The sequence below is a fragment of the Micrasema longulum genome, unplaced genomic scaffold (assembly GCF_059751315.1).
Source record: "Micrasema longulum isolate JH-2025_06_02 unplaced genomic scaffold, ASM5975131v1 h1tg001400l, whole genome shotgun sequence".
In the NCBI taxonomy this organism is placed as follows: Eukaryota; Metazoa; Arthropoda; class Insecta; order Trichoptera; family Brachycentridae; genus Micrasema; species Micrasema longulum.
The window spans coordinates 159,129-178,078 of NW_028278586.1; the positions used below are offsets into that span (position 1 = coordinate 159,129).

The 18,950-nt window shown below is 31.2% G+C and overlaps 1 protein-coding gene and 1 non-coding gene across 2 annotated transcripts in view; both read left to right on the forward strand.

Moving 5' to 3' along the window:
* The window catches only part of gogo (thrombospondin-1 like protein golden goal), a 264,490-nt gene that overhangs the window by 153,787 nt on the left and 91,753 nt on the right, over nt 1-18,950 (forward strand). The window lies entirely within an intron of this gene.
* Nucleotides 2,767-2,838, forward strand: TRNAG-UCC (transfer RNA glycine (anticodon UCC)). Its single transcript has one exon. It is a non-coding gene; the product is annotated as a tRNA-Gly (tRNA).

Here is an 18,950-nt window from a genome sequence, read left to right on the forward strand (position 1 = left end):
GTAACATTCACCATTCTGCCCATATTTTTTATATATTTTTTTTTTTATTAAAAGAAATATTTGCGTTCTTATGATTTACCCAAAGATTTGATTTTGAGGGCCATTTTCAACGAGTTGTAAATAACTCACTATTAGAAAATGGAATCAAGTTGGGGTAGAGTGGGATTCGAACCACGGACCTTTGGTCCGTGAGTCCGAGACACTAGCCACGGGACCACAACCCGATCAATTTGAACATCTATTAATGTTTGTGAAGTTAAAGAGCTGAAACCTCTATTTATGCGGGTGAGATTCATCTAATTGAATTATATAAATAAAGGTTTCAGCTCTTTAACTCCACAAACATTAACAGATGAAAAAGTTGAAGGAATATAGATGTTCAAATATGGGCAGAATGGTGAATGTTACACAGTGTGTAAAGTGGCCACTTAAACCAGCCATTGACAGGTCATAAGCCCTGTAGATGCCTAGACTTCCATATTACCTTCTCTTCAATGTTCTTCATCTCTGTTGTAATATGTTAATATTTTATATGCTGACATACACATATATATTTTTCTTGTTTTTTTTTCTTCTTATATAGCCATATTTTAAAATTGTTTTTAATTTTTATATAACTGAACTTATAATATTGTTATATTTTTTATTGTAAAAGACACCTGTGCCATATAATAAATAAATAAATTATATGTATGTTTATGAATGGTTTATAAGTGTCGCCAGTACACCAATTACCTCCAATCGATTTTCTTTTGTTTATTTATTTGCATATTTTAGTAATTTTACGGACTGTGGCCATTTCAAACATAATACATTTTGCAATATTTTTGTCTGAGAGTCGCAGAATGAATTTTATTAAATATAAAATAATGAAATGAATCTCCTTACAAACGGCGGCATTATTCTTCGTAAAGTTATGCCTGATCACGACGATAATCCCTTAAATAATGAAAGCAAGGAAGGCCTACGTATTGAAATGCTATGGGCCTTACTCATAAACTTGGTATAATGAACTCCACAAACTCTGAATTCGGGCAAAGAAATTTCAGGTTTCTGGGCCCCAAAATATTCAATATGTTACCCAAACATTGCAAAATCCTGATCCGGATTCAATTTAATAAATTTGTACAAAATTTGTTTACTGGGTCGAGAAAAATCGGGAAATTTACTCAAAACATTCTTACATAATAAATGGTATAAATTAATATTTTATAGCTGTACAGTTAATTAACTACAAGGTAGAAATATTATTGTTTATTTTGCATTAACATGTCTGCCTTAAAACAGGTTGTACCTAATTAGGCAGAATAGACATGATCCAGAGAAATTTATTACCTAACTGCGTATGTAGTAGATAAAGATTATTATTAATGTCACGCCAGACATAATGTGAAAATACGAATGCAAAGCCATGCTTATTATAGTGGTGGAATAAGGTTTGGACTCCTATACTTATTCTACCACTATGCCTAGGCGTAACTTTATACCAAGTTCAAAAGTAAAGCTCTATCTATCTCTTTGTATTATTTGGAGATCTAAAGAGACTCCAAATAATACAAAACAAAGCTATGAGGATAATATTAAGATGTGGGAGACGAACAAATGTTAAGAAAATGATTCAACTTCTAGATATTATGACAATTGATCAAAGAATCAAATTCAATGTTGCCAATGAAATAAACAAAATTATTAAAGGAATAGTTCCGAGATATTTTCAAAATAAACTAAAAATAATGAGTTCTTTCATAACTATGCAACAAGAGGATCTAAAAATATATGACTGGAAAAGAAATCAAAAGCAATGTCCAAGAACTGCCTTATGTACAAGGGAATAAAACTATTTGAAGAAATGCCAGAAAGCAGAAAAAATTCAATTAATGTGAATATATTTAAAATTAAATGTAAAAAGTATATATGTGAAAAATATTAGGTAGTATATAGTTATAGTGTAAATAGTGAATATTATTAATGAAAATGTACATATGAAACAGTTAATATTATAAATTAGGATACTAAGTGTATATTAGTGATAAATAATGTTAGAATAGGTATAGATGTAAATATTGTGTTATAAATATATATTAGAGTATGTTACATAGAACTAAATAAATAAAAAAATAAATATGTAGGTACACGCGTGTAACGTGTCTTATAAATTTAATACGTCATTTTTTAAATTGAAATAAACGGCACTTAGTACCTTTTACATATTTGTTGCATATATAATAAAAGACATGCACGTAAATGGAATTATAAATAAAATATAGTATTTAAAACAAGTTAAGTTTAAAGAGTTTATAAATTAAGAAGTCGAACATAAATACATTTTAAATATTATATTGGCAGCTTTAAAAATATTGATAGAAAATAAAATATTTGGTCATAGAAATATTTTGAACCTGAAAATAAAACATAAAAAACTAAGAAAGCAATACAAAGAAATTTAAACAATTTTGAATAACACCATACGATAAAAAAATAAATGTGTTATTATTTAAAACTACTACTTAGGAATTTACATAAAAATACATACTGATATAAAAAAAAATGATAAAGAGAAGGTTACAACAACAACTGTGGATTACATTCCAAATAAGATAAAAATTTAATGTAACACGCAAAATATAAATATCTATTTTCGTGTGTGCAACTTTTTATCTGTGTACATAATATTATTATTACTAGGTATTCTGTAATCCAATTTTAATTGAACTAAAAATAATTCGGACTTAGAACGGTTTGGCAAGTATGTCGTCGCTTGCACCGGCGATGGTGGTGTAATGGTCAGCATAGTTGCCTTCCAAGCAGTTGATCCGGGTTCGATTCCCGGCCGTCGCACGAATATTTTTTTAAACTACTTTTTTTTGTGAATATAAAAAAAGCAAAAGATAAATTTATTCAGATATTTTTTCAACAAATTTGACTTTTTAACAAAATCGCAAAATGTTTACGTTATTTCTGTTGTGCTCATTTTCCTTTATTATGATGGTGTGTATGGAACTGATGGGTATATATATACATAAAAGTACTTATGTGTAAAAATCAAATCAAGTTAAGACGATTAGACCAACGCTTTAAATAAAAGAAACTTAGCACCAGAGTATGAAAGCAGTTGTAATTTATGCATTTTTTTGTCAAATAAAAATACATGTATACTAAGGGGACGGTAAAAGTAAAAGTGTATTTTAGTAATTGCATGTTGGTGTAGTGAATGTCCTGACGAAGAGACGGGGTCATCTCGAAGCCGGTAGACATGAAAAGTCGATAAGTGGTTATGAATTCATGTTTACTAACATTAACTTAAATGTTTGACCACAAAGTTAAAGCTTTGAACATACGTACAGTATTTTAAGTTTGTCCAAATGTTTGTAGACCAAGGCTGGATTTCTAAGGCAGGTGCAATCACCGCTGACTCATTTTTCTCCTTTAGTTTTGTCAGCACATCTTCGAGTACCGATGCCGACACATCGCGGTACCCTCAACACGGGGAAAAAAATTGCCAGCTGCCCCACAGCAGCGAGGATTGCAATACTAGCCTCCTGTATGGAAGCCTGTTGGTCATCAATCGGCCGAGTCTTCTCCTTTGTGCAAACCTTCACAATATTTGTTAGGTGATCTCTTACCTCCTCCAGCTCAGTACAGGTGCTCTCAATTCTTCCAATTACGAAAACTGTAGCGGTGAGCTTACACCCGGGAAAGCCAACGACTCTTCCAGAAGTCGTTTCTGGTGCGAATAATATTAATAAATAGACATGTTATTTCCTTACTAGTGAGCAGATAAAAGATACCTACATAGTTTACAGTGATACAATTAGCAACGACCTATACCTGTGAACTTGCCCTGACTCGGTAGAAAATCCGTGTTGAGTAGGAATCTCAGTTTTAGCGAATATTGTGTTGGCCTCATCAATAAACAAAACAAAAGACAGGCGCCGCCGCCGTGGCGCAGTTGGTTAGACGGCCAACTGTGAAACTGGCGTCGCGGGTTCGATTCCCGCCTTTTGCAAGAAAAGAATCCAAGAAAGATTTTTTTCTCTATGGATCTGGGTGTTGTGGTTTATTTTTCTTTTTCATTGCCTCCTTCTATATCCCCTCTATCCCACCTGCTGACGAGCCTATAAATAGAGGCTTGGCGGGTTAGTGCTTAAAAAATAAAATAAAATTGATACCCTCCCAACTTTTGCGAATAATATCTTTATGCAAGACAGAGATGCAAGGAAGGCAGATTTGAAGTGCCATCTTTTACGCGCTAGTAGCGTGGCCATTGAATTATGAATAGTCCAGAAACCGCATACGTGCATCAAACAGAAGGCGACTAAATTACTCTTAAAGGAGTAGTTTTAAGTTTTGACCCATTAGTTTCTTTGTAGACGTCGCTCAGTACGCAACTCCCGATTTGAATTGAACTATGCTGTGTTGAGTATTTTTAAAGTATCGAAATACTGCTGGGATCAAAAAGAAACAGGATGGGATCACATTTCATGTGGAAGTAGCAAATGTATTAATTATAAACTCTTTTTCCATCTGTCAGATTGTCAAAGAAAACAAAATGGACAGTTTGTAAGTGTTGCCAGGGTAGTCAAATTTTTTACGCTACTTTTCTCATTAAATATTTTTTAGCATGACATGAAAATATTCGCTTTAGGTAAAATAAAATTTGTTACATTTTTTTAAGTTCAAAGTTCATTACTTTAATTAGTCTTTTTCAACGACCCTTTACTTATCTACTCTGTTGTGTCAATCAATTTTTTCGCGTGTACAATGCAATTTTAGAGAACTTAAAAAAAATACATAATTATCTTATATTTCTGTTATTTATTTTTATTTGGGAAAAAAACAACAGTTTTAACATACTTTGGATACAGAAAATAAGTATATATATAAACGAAAAATTGTTAAAACAGTCAATATAAATTTTCCACAGTGGTGTAAGCTATTGATTAAGTACACTATCGGTATAAAAAAAAACAATTTAACAATAAAGAAATGTTAGGCACTCAGGAGTTGCAAATAAAATAAAAATACATATATTTTTATACAGTTATAAAAATAAAGTAAATAGAAACAAGATAAATTTAAATTTAAAGAATAAGGAAAGAAAAAATCTACATAAAATAATGTAAAAGGAACAAAATATAATAATGAACATACGAGTACATACATAATTACTGACATCGTAAAACTAAACGGGTGTACTGTCTATAACAGTGTTTCCCGCATACGCCCCACCGGTGGGACATAACGCCTCAGAGGTGGGGCACCACACTTCAGGAATGAGACACGTCGGCATTCCACATATAAAGGGGAATACTCAACAGTCATACAAAGAATTGCCTGAGATGTACGAAATTGAAACATACGCTAAACTGTACTTAAAATAGAATGAAACCCGTTACAATTTCAATAATTATCTAAAAACACAGAAACTGCAGGATGTAGCCGTAGATGTTGTATTGGTACCGGGCCCAAGCTGTATAATCGTATTGTGATATTTTAATAGTACATTGTTATAGTTATGTCAATACGCGGAAGACGTGTCTATAAAGGGCACCATACACGTATTTATTTTATTCAAATTAATTACATTTTCAATTTGTGTTTTGTAATATTTTCAGTTTTAATATATGCATTAGAATAGGTTTTATTTAATTTCATTAGGGGTTCATATGTTAACAAACATATTACAAGATGATTTGAAAATTTACCTGCTGTTTAATAAAAAAAAGATGCCGGTGGGGCATCTGACTTTTGAAAAGACTAAGGTAAGGCATAGCATAAAAAAGGCTGGGAAACACTGGTCTATAAGGAATCTTTTATATTTCATATAGGAGAGATGAAAAATGTCTGCGTGACCGGAGAGAACAGTATTATAATGACATGCTCTAAAGAAAACGTCGTTTTTTCTTGAGTTAGTCCTATTTAGTTAGTTTTAGTTATGATTTCATTTTTCGCAATCTGGCAACATTACGTGGTGACTTCAAGCATGCGCGTTGCGTAAGTGGGGCAGAGTGGGGGGATTTTCGGACGCAGTCCGATGTATTTAAATATGATTCTACGCCCCCTTCTGGACTATTCTTAATTCTATGAGCGTGGCTATTTATTTATTAGTCTTTGATTTTCACTCTGTCTGAAAGTTCGTGACCCTCGTTAATACGAAATCGCTTTGTTTAAATTTAATGTCCCCGAGGAATTCGTTAATTTGAATCGGGGACACATAACACGGGCAACTTGGGACAATAAAGCATATAATTTGGCCTTAACTACTCGGTTAAGATGATGCGAAGTTTTCTAATTAACTCGGGTCTTGAGGACGCTTAAACGTTGTGGAAGTATAGACCAGGGGCGAACCATGTATAGAAGCGATTATGCGCAGCTTACCATTATATTTGACTGACCATAATAATGTTGTACTGTAACTTTATTTACAGAAAAATCAATAAATAATTACTATTTATTTTAAATCATATCCATCGTTTGTATTTTTATCAAAATATAAATATAAATATAAATAAAGCGCGCCCAGCGCCTGCGGTGAACCAAGAAACTAGCCGATTATTACAGCTTATTTTTTCTTATTAGTTAACTATGTTTTGAATGCCTTACCCCCAGTGCGGGTATTTTCTCCTAGATAAAACTTGCAGATTACACAAATTATTTGAATTCTTGATTTGAAACACAGTATTTCAAACATTGTTTCATAAGAACTTTTTTCTTTGAGATGGTTCTTTTGACATAAGACCATAATTACTTTCATGCGTCATATTGCAGGACATATAGCGCTCTACGCGGCCGTTTTTAGCACTATTAATTACTAGAACAATGCGGCCAGTTGACATTTCAATTGAATACCTTATATCGACTGATTTCATAGTGGTATTTTTTATTTATTTTTTAATGAATTATGTGTTAAAGTAATGGATAATATATCTATACAATATAATATATCACGAAATTACATCGTTTGAGTTAATTTAATGGATGAGAGTTGTTGTATCACACAGAACCACAGAAAAATATCAATTTATAGTATATATTACTTACATTATATTATGTACCTCTTATGTAGGTACAAATAAATGATATTTTTTTATAGCTTACCTGTAAATAAAATCACCATTCGCCACTGCTTCAGACGTCTACAATTTAATGCGTTTAAGACGTAACTTTATAATTTCTACAGGTACGTCTAATGAATGAATTCGAGGTGTAATTGTTTTTACAAGTTGATTTATAAAAAAGGGAATTTAATTTGGTATAGCGAAGAGGACAACGGAAACCAATATTTTGTAAAAGATACGGCGAATCAACCATATTATTTAGAGTTTAAAAAATAAAAAAATCACATGTATAGCGCCTTTATTGTTGTGATTTTATACTAAAATTAATCGAAAATGCGCCGTAATCATTTTAAATGTTACCAAAACGATATTCCAGACTCCTTATAAATTTATTTTGAATGTTTTCGATTAAGCAAAGGAATATAATATATTGAGTTCTAACATAATGTGGCTGAGGTTCTCTAGCTTGCGCCGTCTAACAATCTTTAATAGCTATCGTCTTTGACCGACCATTTCTTCAACTGCCGTGTTGGTTATTTTTCTAGACCAAGGTATTTTTAATATGCCCCTGTAGAATGTAAACCCATATCTTGAACGCTTTGATCTTATTAATTGCAGACACTTTGTATTCCCACGTTTCACACCCGTATTGACCAAATATAACACTTAGATTTTTTAGACGTATATTTATGTCAAAGTGTTTATTTGACAAATAGACAAACGGAGTTTCTGGCCATTTGAATCCGGATTACGATATTCTCATTTGATTATTATGATAGGCCAACTCCTAAGATATTTATTATGGTTTACTGTTGCTTTAATTTTCCCACTTAGAGTTTAATTGATTGGGTCTGAATTCTAGATTATCATTATTATTTTAGTTTTTTTACTTCCTATTTTTGTTTTTAAATAAATATTTGCGTTATAATGATTTACCTAAATATTTAATTAGGAGGGCTATTATCAGCGAGTTGTAATTAACTCACTATTAGAAAATTCTAATCAAGTTGGGGTAGAGTAGAGTTGAACCAAATCACTTATAACAAATTTAAATATGAATAACTCTCTAGGGAAGAAATCCAGCTAGTTTGCAGGCATTTGGACATACTCAAAACATTGTTGAATTAACTACCTGGTAAAAGAAGAAGTCTAAAAATTGGAAAATTGTTTTCAGACGTTGCCTAGTAGGTGATTTGGTACAGCCGAATGAATATCTCCCACATGATAAAGGTTTCAACTCCTTTACTTCACAAAACTCAACAGATGGAAGAGTTGAGGAAATGTGGTGGTTTAAACATGGGCATAATAATAAATGGTACGCAGTGTGTAATGTGGCCATTTAAACCAGCTAATGACAGGTCATAAGCCCTGTAAATGCCTGGACTTCCGTGTTCCCTTCTCAAAAAAATTTTCTTTCTCTGTTGCAACATATGAATACTCTAGGGAGGAAATCCAAGCAGTCTGCAAACATTCGGACATACTCAAACATTGTTGTACTACTAATGCTGTATTGCGTTAGGCTCTATAGTTAAGCTGATAAGCTCATAGTTATTACAGGAATTTATAATGTCCAATGTTATACAATAATACTTATTAGGTTTTAAAAAAAATTGAATTAAAAATATTAAAACCGGTAAAAAGCCTTGGTTTAATCGCAAACTGAGTTATAATTTAAATCAAATCTCACAAGCCATTTTGATTAATTGCTGATAAAAAGCATAAAATGTTTATTAAGCGTTCTGAAAGTATATTTTTTGCAAGCAGTTAGTCGATTGGCCTTTTATATTTGAAAAAATATTCATTTTCTGGGCAAAGAATAAATATTGGGGTCTTATTGGAATGCAAATGATGCCATAAAAAACTAGAGCAAATCTGCAAATAGAAAACTCGAGGGAAATGTTTAATTTTCCATTTGCAGAATTCGAGATTATTTTCTATTCGAGAATCTTTTGTGCAACGAATATTCAATTTCCAATAAACGTCTTTACAATTTTTTTAGAATGTTAATGGTAATTACCACTGTAATTACAGAATATTAAAAATGCAGGTATTGAGTATCGTTGCTTACCTATCTTTTACAGAATAAGAACGGAATGAAGATATTCTACATTTTTCAACAAAGTTGGATATCTTGTATTAAAAGATAATATATATCTAGGTATCAGGTGCATGCGGTGGGGTTTTTGATTAGGGAAGCAATTAACATATAAGTAAATGGTACATAATAATATACACTGCCCTTAAGAAATTAAAGAAAAACTAAATACTTTATACGTTTGATTAGAAACAGAAACAATAATTTTACATATCTAGTAATAAATTGTAATAACAAATTAACTAAGTTCACTACAATATATACTATAATAAGTTACTGCGAAGTATTTTTGAGAAGGGAATATGGAATTCCAGGCATTTACAGGGCTTATGACCTGTCATTGGCTAGTTTAAGTGGCAACTTTACACACTGTGTAAGGTTCACCATTCTGCCCATGTTTGAACATCCAAAATATTTTCGCTCTCTGTTGAAATAAATTTAAATATGAACAACTCCCCAGGGAAGAAATCAAGCCAGTCTGCAAGCATTTGGACATACTCAAACATTATTGAATTACTACCTGGTAAAAGAAGAAGTATAAAAATTGGAAAATTGTTTTCAGGCGTTGCCTAGTTGGTGATTTGGTTCAGCCGGATGAATCTCACTTACGTGATAAAGGTTTCAGCTCTTTTAATTCACAAAAGTCAACAGATGGAAGAGTTGAGGAAATGTGAATGTTCAAACATGGGCAGAATGGTGAATGTTACACAGTGTGTAAAATGGCCACTTAAACCAGCCAATGACAGGTCATAAGCCGTGTTATTGCCTAGACTTCCTTATTCCCTTCTCAAAAATGTTTTCCTTTTCTGTTGAAATAAATTTAAACACTTAAGTAGAAGTATTTCGTGACATTATATTTTATTTGAATAAAATGCAGTGAAACCAAAATATATATTATTTTGTTAAAAAACATGACTTTTCAATGAAAAATGGAAAATATGGAAAATAATGTATTGGTATGTTACGATTGCTTCTGTTGCCCAGTGAGAATTTAAGTCTGCGCCTGCGCCCGGACTGCGCGTTCAGTACGGCGCTGGAACGGAATTTCGAATATGCTTCCATCGCGATCGTTCTTTAAATCGAGAGTTAAGTCTAACTGTGTATAACATTAAACTATGTAATTGTACTGTATGTTTTCTCAATAAAAGAAAATAAAATTATAATAAAAAAATAGCAAAATAAATCAAAACCCTCCTGGTTACGGGAATTTTTTTTTCAAGATTTTTACGAGAATCTATCCATCAAGTGGAAAATACTCCTCCGGGTTACGTGTATATTTCACACAGAGAACTGTTATTATCATTCCGTCCGGACACGAACGTAATATTAAACTGTTGATCCAAACGCAAAATTATTTATTTTGTAAATTTATTTATTTATTCATATGTTTCTCTAACAAACTATAATTAATAATAAAAATAATGTGTTCTCACTGGGGTTACCCGTGCCGAGGACATTTAAAAATATACTTTTTTGAAATGTTTTTACATTGGAGAATAAACAAAGAAGACTTACTAAATAAACAGAGGTTATTAACAAAATATTTACAGTTTTAAAAACAAGGTAAATATGTATACCTATATTATTTATATTACAAAACGTACATTGAAAATAACAAAAACCTAACGTAAGCTATACACTTGTGGAGCGGTTGTTTCAATATTGGTTTGAGCGAATAAGACCATTTACTTTCTTCTACCTAGCTCCACTAAACATTTTCTCGTTACTAATTGTTTTACTAGATAGTGGAAGTAAGTTATAGATTTTAATTTAATAATACTCAAAATCCCTTTGTCCGAATGTGGTATTAGTTTGTATTCGTTTAAGTTATCTTTGTGTTGAGGATCTAGTGGTTATATTATTTGTTTGTGATGTATTGTAGGGATTATGTCTTTCATTTGAGTAAAAGTAGTTTTTGAATCTATAAATTAGTATTGTTTTAGCGTATAATTGTTTTGGTCTGTATCGGGACTCTGAGTATCATTTTAATTATGGATTTTTGTGCAACAAATACACTATTTAAAACTGTGTCACTTGCACAACCCTAACCGATTATACCGTACTCCAAAATTGATTGACACAATGCAAAATAAACTTTTAAGAGTTCCTGTACATTAATTATATTTCGAATTGTTTTGAATATATACGTTAGTCTTTTAAGTTTGTTGGTAATATTTTCAATCTGCCGTTTCCATTTTAAATTTATGTCTATAATAACTCCTAAGTATTTGACATTGTCTGTCCTATCCAATATTGGGCAATGAGGAATTCCAATGCTTTATAAAAAAAAAATCTATTAGTGTACTATTCAAATAAGCAAAAAAAAAAATTTTTTTTGTGCGTTATTTACAAAGATATGATTTTTTAAAGTTACATTTATCAAATACCGCGCCAAATGACTGTAATCAGTGTGTCACTTTTCAGTAGTGACGTCATAAAACGGTTGGCGTTCTTACTTTCACTGACCTGGCGAGAATCTATGGAATATTGCTTTGATTACTTCATTTAGTTGATCGTAATTTGCTCATTTCTATGTTACGTTTCGATTTATAAAAACACTAGAAAGTTGACATAATCTCTGGTTGAAATGTCAAATTATACAAATTATACAATTTTTTTTCTATGGTCAAAACGTTCCTTACAAGGTGCGGGGGCTTTAAAGTGAAAACCGGAAATACTTCTCGTAGATATAAGGAGTGACGTCATTATTCACGATTATAAAATGAATACTATTTTTAACATTTTTTATTTATTTTTGCGTGCGTTTTTGAGATATTTCATCCTACTCCAAATTTTTTAAATATTCACGTGTACACGAAAACATTTTAAAAATTAAATTCCGGGTTGGGCTGGAATTCCTCATTACAATGAGCACTTTGAAGACAATTATTATTATGTATTTTGATGTTAAGATGAGCAGTTCGATGTTAAGATGAGCATTTTGTGAATTTATTAAGCACGTATATGCAGCTTTATGGGGTAAATAACGGCAGAATTTTTTAACACAGTAATTTTATCACGCAATAAAAATGGAAACAGGTATAAATCGTATCTTGAATGGTCTCAGATTCCCACAGGTGAAAAAATGTACACATTTTGCATGTTGGTAATTTATGTTAAGGTGCTTATTCAAGTTGAGCTCCACGGAAGAAGAAAATTTCACTTGGTAAGAAGATAAACTGACTGGAAAATGGCACGCTTCCTGATTGAAGTGCCATCACATAGCACTATGGCTCTCAAACATTATTTATTTAAAACACAGAACATTGTTTTACGATCTAATTTTACTTGGCGCTTATTTTAATATATTTTTTCAGCGGCTTATATCTTTAACAAAGTATAAAAAATATAATAATAAAAAAGACAAAACAACAGAACGTAAAAACAATTTTTTTGAAGTGATAAAAAAATGTATTCCTTAAAAATTAAAAAAAAAACCCTTTTTTTTTTTTATACTTATTTTCATTTATTACATAGAACCTTAAATTTTCAAAATACGCATTGCTGTAAGTGATGTCCCATTTCAGTTGTAATCAGTTTCTTTTCATATTCCCAACTGTGTCACCATTATTCAAAATCTGCTATTTATCAAATTTTCCAAGAGATACTTTTGATTTTATGCCCCAACATCCAGAATTGGAGTTCTTTGGGATAGATCTTCCGGCATTTCGTAAACAGTGTGGGAAGAAAATGTATTGGCATGGGTTAGCTCAAAGTCTTATATGTTGATCGTGTTTTTTAAAATAGTGAACATTCATATTTCTTCAATTCTTCCATTTGATGATTTGAGTGAAGTTAAAGAGCTGAAACCTTTATTGTTGTGAAGAAATTCATCTGACTGAATTATTTCACATACTAGGCAACGCTTTGTCTACAAACATTTGGACAAACTCAAATATTTTAATTACTCTTATCTTTTACTCGATCTTTATTATGACTCAAATTAATTTAATTTAGCTACACACTTATTTTATATAATTTATAAAAGATGGTGGAGTTCTATAATTGGGGATAAAGAATGATACCAATGCTTACCTACAAATCTTATATATTTTATGTATCCTTGTTTTTTTAAACTTCCAAATAAAATAAAATAATAAAAAAAACGTTTCCTGCATCCATTGGTGCCTGGGGCAGTATCCTGTACCTCATTTGGTGAGGATATTATGAGTACATAATTATTATTTTCTTATAATCTAATTCACAAACTAATTGCTACTATTTCAAAAGTACCTATTCCAGATAGTTGTCTTGTGTGAACCATACAGATTAAATCATGAGCCGCGCGATTTATAGCTCTGTTATTTATTATGAACATTTGGTATAACTGTGTTCTGTTTATTTTTCAGTTATAAGTAAGTACTAGTAAAACATAGTTTAAAAGTCCCTTTGCGTGCTCAGGTGGTCTATCGTGAACGCAACATCATAATAAGTACCTAAAACACTTTGTATCAGAAAATATTGCTTCAATTTGTGGTTTCGAACATTCTCCTTGAGACACTTCTATTAATTTAACAAAATACCTTTTGATAACTATCTCCAAACATGATATAAACAGTGACAGATAGTTCTACGTCATGTTTTATATATTTTTTATATGTTTTTTAGAATACAAACAGATGCACAGGTTAAGTGATTATAGGTTGAGACTATAAAATATAAAAGTATCTATAAAAGTAGAAAGGCCTTCAATCCAATACAATGTGTTCACTCAATTGTAATAAAATAAAGCAACAATTGTTTAAATTATACAAAAAATAAACGATAAATAATTGAAACAATGTTATTCGGATAAATTAAACTAAAAAATACGAACAAAACAAGCAGGAAAAAAATCGAAATTGATGAGTGGTAAAGGATGAATGAAGGAAAGTAGAAGTGGGAAATTGCATGATAAATGAGAAATAAAGATCAAAAAAAGACAAAACGTTTATTCTGTTATTTTGAATCAAGCTTGTTAGTTCTCTTCTGTACCTTTTATAAGGAGTGTTAAATATATCCACTATTAGGCCTTCCTTATTAGATTTCCTTATACCAGGTTTATATTAAGAAATAACTATACCCGGTTTACCTATTTATAACCGATATAAAAAAGCCTACTTATGAAAACATTTATTACCCAAAATTACCATTCACAGGTTATTTCATGCTTATTTTTTTTAAACAGTCAACACTGATATGTGCGCGTGCGCAGTAACTTTTATAACAACACAAACAAACGTCAAAGTCAAATCGAGAATTCTGTCAGTTTAATCGAGAACATGGAGAAAACAAAATTAGGAAAAAGAGGAGAAGTAAAAATGAATTTTTTGTTTATTCGTGTTTCTTTTTTTATCACAATTAATCAAAACACATACAAACATATAACATTTTAGATATTATTTAAGATGATAATTTTAAATCACTTGAATCGCATCGAGAAGGTCGCAGGAGTTTGAAATTGTTTAAAATTGAAGAAAAAAATGAATAACCATCCATTTTGATTACCGAAAAATATGAATTTAGACAGATCACGTGCTTATTCCAGCGTTATACCACATAATGTGCAGGTATAAGTTTCTATGGTCGCTATCCCAGATTTAAACCGAGTTTAACTCTATGCGAGGTTTATAAGTAATACTTTTTGCTATACCATCATTATTCTACCACTATTTTCAAGCTTTACTTTATGCCCGATTTATAAGTAAGGCCCATAGACTATTAAAATTATTGTTTAATGTTTCACAATGTGAGTGTTAATGAATCAAGATTATGAAATTTTAAAGGAGCCTTTTAGATTTGGAAAATGCAAATGAAATTTGTATTCAGGAATTTTTCCAACACTCTCAATTCTATTAATATTCAATTTATGAACAGGAACAATAATATTTATTTCATTTAAATAATTTATTGACAATTCTTGATGGAATTCCATTATAATGATGTAATAACTTATATTTCCATATACGTTATTAATTTAAAAAATACTTGGTACACTTCCACTTATTTATTTTGACCAATTAGCGCTTTCACCCTCTAATGGGCATCTTCAGACTGGTGAATATTATACAGTGTAAGGGTAATTTATATAAAACTGAATATTATCTTAAGTGTAGGTACATTTAAAAAAAAAATAAGTTGAAAAAAATACAATACGCAATATTGCAATGGAACAGAGTGAGACAAAATTATTGAAACATGTGTTGGCGGCGGTGTACTTTAAGAAAATATTCTATTATTTGAAATATATTTAATGTTTTATTACAATGTACAGGGTCTAACTAAGGGGACTAATAAGGGTGAGTTTTTAAATTCTATCTGCTGATTTATTAAAATTCTATCACTATTATTTTTTATCCAATTTATTTCTAAAATTTCTAATCTATCTAACTTTTAAGCTTTATGTCCTACATGTACAATTTTTATATTTTTTGTTTCATCAAAAGTATGTTTAAATTCATTTAAATGTGATATTCACCAGTCTGAAGATGCCCATTAGAGGGTGAAAGCGCTAATTGGTCAAAATAAATAAGTGGAAGTGTACCAAGTATTTTTAAAATTAATAACTTATATGGAAATATAAGTTATTACATCATTACAATAATATTTATGTAAGACGTACATTATTTACGTATTTTATAGCGTATAAAACAATATTGAGATGGGCTATTTCACATGTATCGTGCCAATCCATTCGGCCCGGTAAAATGAGGTTGGCTGGATATTTATTTATTATTGTCTTTTTTCCTTTTACTTCTTTGGTTTCTACTCGCAGGTGAGAATTAAAAAATACGAGTGGAGATTAGTCGACCTTGTGGTGAAACTACCTCGAATTTCTAAATCTTAACCGTGAGATGGTGCGTACTGTCGCTGTTGTCTTTACATTGACTTTTTTTGACTTGGAGAACTCTGTCAGCCACGATATTTAATTAATTAATAATAAATGCCATAGTAAAGTATCTAAAAAAATAAATAAATAAAGTAGAAGACGGGAAAAGCGTGCAATTAATTTAAATACATTTGAGTGTGAGAATAACATAATTATAATATATTATTAGGAGGAGGAACTCCCTGGAGAACTGACCACACAGATCAATAGCAAGGAAGGAGAAGAAGAACAATGTCGGGATTTAAAAAAAAAAATTGAAACCAACACAGTCATAGTAATAAACAATACATAAATAATAACAACAAATAACAAGACCAATTATGGGTTTCATATAGGAACAAAAATATAAAAAAACAAAACGTACAGTTCGCTAGGGGAAAAGAAGTGGAATGGGACAATAGGGAAGGAAGAGAAGAAGAAGAAATAGTAAGTAAATATAAAACAAAGAAAAAAGAAACAAAAATGGATGTAAATGTACAGATACAACATACATACATATACATACACACACATACATATATATACATATTTGGATAATTTATAAAGCGCCATTTTTGTGAAAATCACCTCAAGGGCGCTGTACAACAAATAAATATCCCAGCACGTCTTGCAGCTACAGAGCGCATGGACATTAAGTAATCTAGCCCCTATTTACATTTTTATTTTATGTGACAATGAAGTTTATAGACATATATATACAAATATACACAGACATACATACGCACACATACATACATGTACACACATGAACATGCACATATATATACACATACATACACACATGAACATATATGCATACACTGATGCACATACTTTTGCGTACATATATATAATTAATAATAAAATAGTGAACACTAGTACAAGTTAACAAGTAAAACGATAAAAAATTGTAACTTAAAATTTTGCTCTGATGACGTCTCTATCGCAATTTTGATATATTTTTTAAAACAATTTTTTTTTCGTTAAAAAGATCCATGGCACTAAATTTTTTATCTTATGACGCGCATACTCGATAAATGGATTCATTTTTACCCAAATTCGATTGTTGAAGAGATGTTGAAAATAGATGATGGAGTCTACTATTAAACCTAGGTATTCTAAATTTTATTAGTGATAATTGCTCAGCAGAATCAATTTCGTTATTTAGGATTTTATATAAATACACCTGCTCTTGAACAATTTTTCGATCTTTAAGAGAACTAACTCCAAGGTGTTTTTCTGCATCTACATTATTAGGAAAATTATTATTTGTTTTGTAATTTAAATAATTATACGCGCTGACCGTTTGACCACGAGACGGATAAAATTACTCTTTGTACATAATTGCCAATAACATGTTAATATTAAATAATATATGTTAGGATATTTTATTGCATTTTTCAATAGCTAGCATGCTATTACATCTACGTAGTTACGAGAAATTTGTATTAAGAAAATATTATGTACCCTCGTGTTAGTATTTCACAGCATAAAAGACTTTTAGCCATCTCTTTTTGAACGTTTTCTTACAACTCTTGCCATAACTGCGTGGAAGGCGGCCATTCTAAGTTATTGCCCAGAATTTAATATTTAATACTTTATTTGCGAGTTGTGTAAGTACTGAAACACTTTAAAATGTTCGTATTTTTAAGTTATCACTACGAAATTACACTTAAAATGGGGTATTAATCAATTTAGACATATGCCCATTTTACATATTGTATAACCTACATTTATTGTCACAATAACAATAATAAGACGGTTAAGTGAGTAATGAGTCTAGTTTTGCATAGATGGAAGAGTAGAACTGTCTAAGTATGAAAATATTGACATTATGTACCTTAGTTTATTGGTTTTCAATTGAGTCATTATTATTTACCAATATTAAACATGAAAATAAATGTGTTCGCACTCGGGTAACTCGTGCCGAGAACACTTTTCAATATGCACTTTTTTTTACATGTAAAAATATGCATTGAAAACATAATATACAGAGTAAAATTTTGATAACAGTATTACCCACAGTTTAATATACCAATATTTTTATTTTATTTCTGTATATATGACTATCTTTTTTTTTCTTCAATCCGTGCGTCATATCTGAGGATGGTGATAACGCCTGACTCCAGGCATGGCTCGTCTGTGGGCAGTCTCCCTCCATCGGGAACGGTCTTGTGCTCTTCTATAGATATTCGTCAGTGATGATTCTGATAATTTAGTGAATGGGCCGCTCCATCTTGTAGGTTGACGTCCACGCAACTTTGTCTTTTCGACACTTCCCAGGAGAATAGTTTTCTTTTTACTATCAGAGTTCCTCCTGGAAATATGTCCAAAGAACTGCAGGATTCTTTTTTCGCACATGGATGTAAGTTTTTCTCCTATGTCCAGTTTCAGTTATTGGAGTATAGATACATTCGTACGTCTGGCCGTCCACGGAATCCGCAGCATACGCCGCCTGCAAAATGTCTAATATTATTTAAATTATAAAACGTTCAAAATATAGTTTGATTCAAAATCTTTTAAAAACGAACTTACCTTGATCTAGATTTTCCAATATAAAATAAATATGTAAGCAATTGAATAAAAAAAAAATATGCCTGAAGGACCTTTTTATGGTGTTGCGGGATAATACAAGATATCAGTCTCAAACATGTCGCGAAAGTGATTAAACTTGTCACAGGTTCTCCAGAAATGGTGAATTAATGTATCACTCGTCTTATATTTTGATAAAATAAGCTAAAATGCCAACACTTGTTCAGACAACACTGGATTCATTTAGCCGAAATCAACTAGCAGCCCTCATCCAGTAACGCTATTGCTGGGGGGGGGGAGCTGTACGGACATCACTGGCAACACCAAACGCCAGGCAGTCCACAACAATTATCTCAACACGCCACCAGCCGCTACCGAACGGGAGCCAGCTAAACCAGGCCTTCTCCGTTCAGCGCTG